General features: G+C 37.8%; 1 non-coding gene across 1 annotated transcript; it reads right to left on the bottom strand.

Annotated features, from left to right (window-relative positions):
* Positions 1-7,041: 7,041 nt before the first annotated feature.
* LOC141688228 (small nucleolar RNA R71) lies at positions 7,042-7,148 on the bottom strand. The gene has a single exon (XR_012561685.1). It is a non-coding gene; the product is annotated as a small nucleolar RNA R71 (small nucleolar RNA).
* Positions 7,149-10,180: the final 3,032 nt, after the last annotated feature.

Genomic DNA, 10,180 nt, shown 5'->3' with positions numbered 1-10,180 from the left:
AATGGTTGTTGATCGTTAGAGTTTATATTGGACCGAGTTTGATTCTTAATTTTAACCTTGCATGTCAAATTGGTTAATTGCATGTCGATTTTAATTGATTTTATCATGTTGCTTTAGTTCGAATTTTTGGATAAAAAGAAAAGAATAAGTTGTTTATTATGGATGAATGATTTATGAGTGATATATTAATGATTGGATTAAGATTTGATAAAGTTAAGGGTAAGCGTAGTTACGGTTACGTCATGCCCAATTTTAGATAATAAAGCATATGAGTTTGTTCAAGAAGCTTAGTTGATATGATTCAATAAGGTTTGGTGTCAGATTACGAGATTATGTGATTATTTGTTAAGTGTAAAGTATTAAACTAGTTGCGATTATAAGAAATAAAGGTATATCGTATTATGTGTTATGTGATCATACTTGTGATTATAAGCTAAGTGTTTATTGCGTTTGGGTAGAAGTTGGACATTCTGAGAAACGTCGGGAATCAAACAAGTTTCTGATTAGGGTTATGTTTTGTATTGTAGATTTGGATAGCGGAGGCATTCAGGCTAGTAAAGGGATGGAAGTTTTAGGTGGCAGTAGCTTGTATACCGTGAAACAGGAAAGCTATTTGAGGTAAGTAACCCTGCCTTCTATTATGAATTGTTTATAAAAAGGTTATTGTTGATGCCATGATAGAATAAAAGTTCTTTGCTATATTTGTTATTGATTATTGAGAAACCCTATTATTTTTCCCTGGAATAAGCTCATTATCAATCCTTGTGAAGATCCCTAATAGTAACCCCTTATTTCTAGAACTTATTACCCTATTCATATACTTTATTAACTTATGATCCCTTGACCCTAAAGAGAGCCTTATGAACTTTCATATGTTATATCTTGTTAACCGAGATTCCCTGATAATCCCTTATGCCTTGTTATGTATCATTTTTTGGAACTATCCTTATTGTGAACTTATACACATGTTTTATATTTGATCAACATCTTTAGCTTATGATCACTGCTTACTCTCGATTTGTTCACTTTCCTTGAATTCTTGAATTGGACTTAAGAATGACTTTCGACTTGAAATAGTCCAAACGATTTCACTAATGGGTAATGTTAAAACTGGATTTAGCTAAACTTTCTTGTATTCCAACACAAAGGTTTTTCAAATGAATTCCTTGAAAATTAGATAGAGACGTAAAAGGCTAGTGGGACTAGTCCAGTCATATAAGAGGCTAGCGAGGCCGGTCCATTATTAGGCTGAAATAATGCCATAGGTACCATAATGACCGGATGGAGGGCAGTACGGGCTGATCACCCGTATTATATTTAAAAGATGGATATTCCAATCGAGGGTTCTTTAATATTTTATAAAAAGAGGTAATGTATATCTTTGATAAAGCAACTTGCTTAATTACTTGAAATGAAACAGAATGAGTAGTATTTTCTTTAAAGTTGTGAAACTTGGTCGAGAACCCTTCACTTTACTTTATTATTGATTCTCGAAGCTTAAATGATTGCTTCCTTTGAAATGAGAAACTCCCTGAGAACCCCGTTATTGATTACGATGAATGTCGGCTTTCTCCTAAACTTTGAATCTTGAAAACCAGGAACCTTTTCCCAAAGCCTTTACCTAGCCATTAAAAGAATACTGCCACCTAGCTTAGTTTTATTCAGAGATAGAATGCCTCAATTAATGTTGATATTTAGAACTACTTATATAGTTACTTATTGAGTGTCTTTGCTCATTTATTTGCTTTGATCTAACCATGACAGTTAAGCAAAAAGATGGTCAGACTTAGGTGCACCGCTCGTAAGAGCGTTCCTGGCGGTCCCTATCGTGTTGTGGGATTTTAGATGCTAGAGAAGGTAGATGTTGTGTGAGCAAGTGATAATAAGTTGGTGGGAAGTTTATTAGCTAAATAAGATACTTTTGGGTTATTTGTCGATTCCAAGTCGGAATCGAACAATTTGAATTTATTCATATTTTAGGTTGTAATAATATTATATTCTGGTTGTTAGTTGTAATCTTGTCTCATACTTTATCATGTTTAGATCCTGTTAGTTTCGAGGTTTATCATATATTGATATTATTATGTTAGTTTATTGGTGATGTGGGTCCTCACTCCTAACCCCAAGTTTGAGGGCGTCACATATTCCCTTGTTTAGAAATTCTATTTTATTCAATGTTGTTTTGGGGAATAGTGGCTCGTTGACTACCTATCTCTAATTGTGATTTAAAGTCAAATTTGGAATTTTATTCTGTCAAAGTATGTCATAGAATATTCAGTTCACCTATGTCGTGAAATTTGGAAATAAATAGGTAAAATCAATTCAAATGTTAAACTGGAATAAAAGGTAAATCAGGTAATTTATTGGAGTTGCGTAAGAGGTTCTTTATTCAGTAACGGCTTAACATGTGGTGGCGTAAGAGGCTAATTCGGTTGCGCATATTCTTTTACCGATTAGTCCAATGTGAAAGAGACATAGCTAGTCTCTAATTTCCGGAACACTTATTCTGGATGGTCGTTTAGAGCCGTCCGGTATTGATAGACTGATAAGCTATCTTCACATGTTGAACGTCCAATAGAACTGATTAATTCAATTTCGAAAATGTTTAAAGTCAATTTATTCAGAAAAAGGATAGCATGATATAGTCAAAGTTTTGGTATTCTTTAGTCTATTTATATTGTGCTTGGTTTTGAAAAACATTCTAGTATTATGTGGTTTCCAGTTCTTAAAAAGGATTTCAACTATTTTACTTAATCATTTGGTCATAAATCTATAACTTGTTTATTCATATATCTGGTACTGTTGAGCACTCGTCGGCTCATTGGTTTGTATATCTCTATATTACTCTTTTCAGACGCCTAGACACCGCTTTCCCGCTACAAGAACCACCGTCGGTCAAAATCAGGGCAGAAGTTAGCCACTTATTCTTTTTGGTTCCTATGAGGTGGGTTCGGTGGTAATAGTTAGCCATGTGATTAGGCTCTGATAGGTTTTGTTATAAGTTGTAAAGTTTTGTATAACCTACTTTCATACTGAAACCCAACAAGATCTTGGTCAGGGGGTCGTAGTTTTATGGTTGTGTATTCTATTTCAGTTCAGTTGTTATTTTATATTTCTGTTTTATTATTATTGACGTCAAACTCTAGATCCCAGAGTTTGAGACTGTTACAGTTGGTATCAGAGTTACAGGTTTAAGATCCTGATTTAGGTTAGGTGTAGAGTCAAAACCTTAAGAAAAGTTTTTTAGAAGTGTGAGTCGAGCAACTCATTTAGAGGAGCGAGTTTAAGAGTCTAGTCGAGGGTTTCGAAGGTGATGACCCTGGCATCTAGTGTTGTCTTGATAGAACTATCCCTAACCTTTTATTATATCTTCCCTGTATATATATATATATATATATATTATTGCAGCGACCCATAGAGATATCTGACAGTTCCGAGGCTCCTCATTCAGACTCTTCCTGGTCCTCCTTGTGGGATGATCCTACAGAGATTTCATCTCCTATCCTGGCTACCGCTTCTGATTATTCCAGTACCTACTCCTACTCCAGATTTAGGTACCTCCTCTCATCCGGGTCTTAATTCCGCTGATAGGGAGTCTACCCCTGATAGTGGTCCCAATTTTAGAGACCCCTATATTCCATCTGCCTGTCGCACCACTGAAATCCTGCTCCCATTCCTTATCACATTCATCAGGCCAATGTACTAGAGAGAGACTATTTATATTCCCAGAATATAGAGTTGGCCCGATGTGTGGATGACTTGTCAGTGAGACCACTATGGGGTATTCTGTTCCGAGTGCTGATCTTCGAGTCGAGATAAAGGCTCTATATCAAGTTGTTATTTCAGAGGCGGAGGAAGCAGAGAGGATTCATGATCCGATGGCGAAAGTTGCAGCTTTAAAAAAGTTGATTCAGTGGTTGGCGAGTCACTTACAGGTGATAGAAAATCTCCTTTAGAGGAATAGTTGGTTAGAACTCGGACTAGTGTGCCCAGTAGACTCCAGAATTCCTTAAGTTTGACTCGGTTTACTAGTTTGCTCTATGTAGTTTGTGGCTAATATAGCAAGCCCAGTTTTGTTGTGTATCAGATTAGTTTAGTTGTTGTATTTTAGTAGTGGTAGGAAGTCAATCAGTTGTTGTTGTATTGAGAATCCATACTATGGTGTTTAGTATCTTTACATTCAATTTTTCCTGCATTGTTGTTGTTTTTACTACTGTCATTATCTTTATTGTTGCTAGTGTTGTTAACCTTGATCTCTTTTATAAATGAACCCCCGATAATAAAGACGTGGGTATTTTATCTAGGCAGCATTTTCCTGATACAGGTGTATCATTCAAACAATGATATTTTTTGTCATACATTCTCGTTATGCTTTTGAGTAAATCCATTGCTATATTTCAAGAAAATACCGCCCAAGAAAACTAATCAGTCTAAAGAAAATGACAGTAGTCATGCTAGGGGTACAACTATAAAGGAAATTCTAGATTTGTTGCGCCAACAGGCAAATCAAATGGGCCAACAACAACAACAATTCCAGCAGCAGCACCAACAACAACAATTAATCCAAGAACATCAACAACAAATTCAACAACAACAACTTCAGTTACAACATCAACATCAAGGGGTGAACTAGATCATTAATTTCAAATCTTTCCAGAATGTTAAACCTCTTGAGTTTAAGGGTGAGCCTGATCCAGTAGGTGCTGGCGCATGGTTAAAAGAAATGGAGAAAGCATTCAACCTCACCCAAGTAAGCGATGACTTTAAGGTCGATTATGCAAGCTATTTCTTGAAAAATAAAGCGAATTACTGGTGGGAGTCAACCAAGGTATTAGAAGGAGAAGGTCATATTCCCTAGGCTAGGTTTACAGAGTTGTTTTTATAAAAATATTTTCCTGATTGTCTGCGAAACGAAATGGAGATTGAATTTTTAGAATTAAAGCAAGGCAAAAGAAGTGTAACGGAGTATGAGGCTGATAAGTGGCATTTTATACCACTTAGAGCGTCTCATAACGGCTTTAATTGGTGTCTTGAACTCAAGTATTTTATGTATTTGACACGTTTTCTAGTATTTTTGCATTTTAGGGTATAACTTGCTTAGATAGGTGGTTTTCATCAAATAAAGCTTATGGAAGTGCTTGGAATCAGTCTAGGGGTGATGAGTGAAGAAATCAGCAAAAACAAAAGCAAAATAAAGTATTTTCCAGAAGGGCAACAAGCGGCCGCGTGCCAGGATCAGGCGACCGCGTGCTAGCAGGCGGCCGCGTGGAGACAGCAAGCGACCGCGTGCGGGCGGAATTTCAGAATCTGGATTTTATTAATTCGAGTACAATTGGGCTTCTGTTAGCGCTGGTTCTCTTGGGCTATTATATAAATCTTATGGGAAGACGTTTTCTTCATCAAGAGCAAGGGCAAGAAGATTGAGAAGACCGTTTTAGCACGCAACAACGAAGAAGAGGAATCATACGTTTATCTTGTGATTCTTTTAATTCGTTGTAACAGTGGATGCTAGTTTTCTTTATGCTTTGAACCTTCATACTCTTGTGACATACTTCATTATTTATTAAGTATTTTTATTAGCCTTATATCGTTGTGTTATTATCATGCTTTCATATGAACCCATGGTGACGATGAGTTTTATTATGGGCTAATCGTGATCATGGGATCCTAGCGGATTTACTATGGATTTCTTTGGTTAATTGTTTAATACCTTGGTATGTGGTGATTGTATGATATCTAGTATAGGTTGTGCTTATTCGCTTTATATGCGTCGCGAACATGTAAGATAGCCTGTTAATCTCTTATGAAGCGACAGTGAATCTTGAGATTTAGAACCTGCCATGCTAGCATAGGTTCATGTATTGTATGCATGATTAGTGGGTAACTCTAACCATTTTACTTGCCCTATGTAATCATCATGAATAACTTGCACTTAAATCATTTTATTGTCAAATTCTGTAGACATATAGGGTCTCAACATAATTGATGCCTATTCAAATTCTATCTTAATTGTGGATGCTTGGTAGAATGGTATTCGTACAACGAAAGTTGGCGTTTATCAGTTTCGTGTTGTTCGATTAATATCATCACCATTACATGCTAAGGTTAATAACAATAACTATTAAAAGAAGTAGTAATGAAGTTAGGATCTCATGTGTTTAATATTGTTAATTCAAGTGTTTAATACTCGTAGTAATTATTAGTTTACCAATATTAATTGTTATTGTCTTGGCTTTGAAGAATATCACATTGGTGAGTAAGTGTTAATTGAATATAATTAATCAGAGTCTCTGTGGGAACGAACTAGAAATTATTCTATATTACTTGCGAACGCGTATACTTGCATGATTTATTTAGTGCATGCTCTGTGCCTAACAAGTTTTTGGCGCCGTTGTCGGGGACTCAGTGTTAATTTGTTTAGTTTATGTACTTGCCATTAGTGGTCATTAGGATTCATTGATTAAGACTTGTTACTTACTGCTTCCGGTTGTGTTTCAGGTACTCTAACGAGCGTTTATGCAAACACGTTCTCGCACTCGCAAGAGAAATCTGGATAAAGCTGAGGAAACAGATAAAGCTCTTGACTCTCCGAAGAAGATAGTTTTTGAAGATTCGGATAAAGAGAGTGAAAAGAAAGAACCTGAAATAATGGGTGATCATCTAGCTCAAGATGATCCAGCTCTTATGGACTTTTCTCGGCCTAAAATTGATGACATTCAGTCAAGCATCATTCATCCGGCTATTCAGACCAATACTTTTGAAATCAAGTCGGGCACTATTTAGATGGTGCAAAATTCTGTTTCTTTCGGAGGGGCTGCGACTGAAGATCCCAACATGCATATCAGGAATTTTTTCGAGATCTGTAGTACTTTCAAATATAATGGTGTCACTGATGAGGCTATCAAGCTGAGGCTTTTCCCATTCTCTCTGAGGGACAAAGCTAAGGACTGGTTATATTCTTTACCAGCTGGGCCTATCACTACTTGGGAAGATCTTGTGCAAAAGTTTCTGGTGAAGTTCTATCCAATGGCCAAAACTGCAGCTATGAGGAGTGCTCTTACTCAGTTTTTGTAGAAACCAGGAGAATCTATGTGCGAAGCTTGGGAGCGCTACAAGGAGATGTTGAGAAAGTGTCCACATCATGGTATGCCTGACTGGATGGTGATCACTGGTTTCTACAATGGTTTGGGGGTCCAATCTCGACCCATGCTCGATGCAGCTTCTGGAGGCGCCTTGTGGGCCAAAAGCTATACTGAGGCCTATAATCTCATTAAAACTATGGCTGCAAACGAGTATCAAAACCCAACTCAAAGGATGATTCCTTAAAAAGTAGCAGGTATTCTGGAAGTTGATGCAGCTACAACTATTGCAGCACAGCTCACGACGCTGTCTATGAAGGTCTATTCTTTAACCAACTATGGCGTAAATCAATTATCTAGTGTCTGTGAGCTTTATGCAAGCTCTCATTCTATGGATCAGTGTTCTCTTGTTAATGAATCTGTTCAGTATGAGAATAATTTTCAAAGACCGCATCAGCCTGTGCCCGTTACTTATCATCCTAATAACAGAAATTATCCCAATTTCAGATGGAGCAATAATCAGAATGTTGTTCAGCAACTATATCAGCAAGCTGCAAATAAACAGTTTAATCCACCTGAATTCCAGCAACCTCAGTAACTTGCTCAAAGGCAACCATATCCTCAACAAGGAGGTGATGCTCCACCTTCTAGTGCTGATTTCGAGGAGTTAAAGCTGTTGTGCAAAAGTCAGGCTATTTCTATCAAGACCTTGGAAAATCAAATTGGACAAATAGCCAATGCCTTGCTCAATCATCAACCTGGCACACTTCCTAGCAATACTGAAGGAAGCTAAAGAGCAAGTTAAAGTTGTCACCTTAAGGTCTGGAAAAGTTGCTGATGCTGAAAAAGCAAAAGATGTAGAAGTTGAAGTTATAGATGAAGAAGGAATGCAAAAGGAGAAAAAGGGGGAACCAAGGAAGACTACTGTTGAACACACTCTGCCTGAGGGTAATACAGGGGAGAAACAGCTCTATCCTCCACCATATTTTCCTAAGCGATTGCAAAAACAAAAGTTGGACAAGCAATTTGGTAAGTTTCTGGAGGTGTTCAAGAAACTTCACATCAACATACCTTTCATTGAGGCTCTTGAGCAAATTACTAGTTATGAAAAATTCATGAAAGGTATTCTTTCGAGGAAGGTGAAACTGGATGATCTTGATACCATTGCTCTGACGGAAGAGTGCAGTGCCGTGCTACAACAAAAGTTACCTCCAAAGCTTAAGGATCCAGGTAGCTTCACCATTCCTTGCACCATTGGCAAGTTGTCATTTTACAAGTGCCTTTGTGATTTGGGAGCAAACATCAATCTGATGTCGTTGTCTATCTTCAAAAAGCTGAATTTTCCTGATCCGAAGCCCACCTACATGTCTCTACAATTGGCTGATCATTCGATTACATACCCACGAGGCATCATGGAGGACGTGCTAGTTAAGGTGAACAAGCTCATCTTTCCTGCAGATTTTATCATTCTGGATTTCGAGGATGATAAGAAGATTCCCATAATCTTGGGAAGACCTTTCTTGGCTACAGGCCGTACCTTGATAAATGTGCAAAAAGGTGAACTCACTATGAGGGTGCAAGATCAAGATGTGACATTCAATATTTTAAATGTGATGAAATTCCATACGGAAGATGAGGAGTGCTTCAAGGTGGATTTGGTCGATTCTGTAGTTACTTCAGAACTTGATCATGTGCTAAGGTCTAACGCCTTAAAAAAGGCCTTATTGGGGGATTTTGACAGTGAAGATGATGAAGGTAATGAGCGGTTACAATATCTGAATGCTTCTCCTTGGAAACGGAAGTTAGACATGCCATTTGAATCTCTTGGTAATACTGATCTCAAGAATGCTGAGGGAAAGCTCAAACTATCTATTGAGGAAGCACCTACTTTGGAGCTTAAACCACTGCCTGAACACTTGAGGTATGCTTTTTTAGGTGATGCATCTACTTTGCCTGTTATTATTGTATCTGACTTTTCAGGTAGTGATGAGGACAAGCTCTTGAGGATTATGAGAGAATTCAAATTGGCCATCAGATGGACTATAGCAGATATAAAAGGGATCAACCCTTCGTATTGCATGCATAAAATTCTGCTAGAGGAAGGTAGCAAGCCGACTATTGAGCAACAACAAAGGCTTAATCCTATCATGAAAGAAGTGGTGAAGAAAGAAATTCTAAAATGGCTGGATGCAGGAATCATATATCCTATTTCTGACAATTCTTGGGTGAGCCCCGTGCAATGTGCCTAAGAAATGAGGTATTAGTGTGGTAAAAAATGAGAAGAATGAGCTCATCCCCACTCAAACAATCACATGATGGAGGGTATGCATGGACTACAGGAAGTTGAATAAAGCCACGAGGAAGGATCACTTCTCTGTTTCATTCATTGATCAGATGCTTGACAGGTTGGGTGGTCATGAGTATTATTGTCTTCTGGTTGGCTATTTGGGCTACAATCAGATTTGCATTGCACCAGAAGATCAAGAGAAGACTACTTTCACTTGTACATTTGGCACACTTGCTTTTCGCAGAGTTTCTTTTGGCTTATGTGGTGCACCTGCCACTTTTCAGAGATGTATGATGGCCATATTCTCTGATATGATTGGAAATAATGTCGAAGTATTCATGGACGACTTCTCCGTCTTTGGACATTTGTATGATGAATGCTTGAATAATCTCCGTTTGGTGCTCAAAAGGTGTGTTGAGACCAATCTGGTGCTCAATTGGGAAAAATGTCACTTCATGGTGCAACAAGGCATCATTCTTGGGCATAAGGTCTCTAGTAAAGGTCTTGAGGCGGATAAAGCCAATGTGGGCGTCATTAAAAATCTTCCGCCACCTATTTCTGTGAAAAGAATCCGTAGCTTTCTTGGTCATGCGGGTTTTTATTGGCGTTTCATCAAGGACTTCTCTAAGATATATAAGTCGTTGTGCAACTTGCTCGAGAAAGATGTACCTTTCAAATTTGATGATGAATGATTGGCAGCATTCGAGACTCTCAAGAAGAGTTTAATCACCGCACCAGTTATTACGGCACCCGATTGGAGAAAACCTTTTGAGATGATGTATGATGCAAGTGATTATGTAGTGGGAGCAGTTCT

This window comes from Apium graveolens, chromosome 9, assembly GCF_009905375.1.
Source record: "Apium graveolens cultivar Ventura chromosome 9, ASM990537v1, whole genome shotgun sequence".
Taxonomy (NCBI): domain Eukaryota; kingdom Viridiplantae; phylum Streptophyta; class Magnoliopsida; order Apiales; family Apiaceae; genus Apium; species Apium graveolens.
The sequence above is the reverse complement of the archived record's forward strand: the minus strand, read 5'-3'. Positions and strand labels throughout refer to the sequence as shown.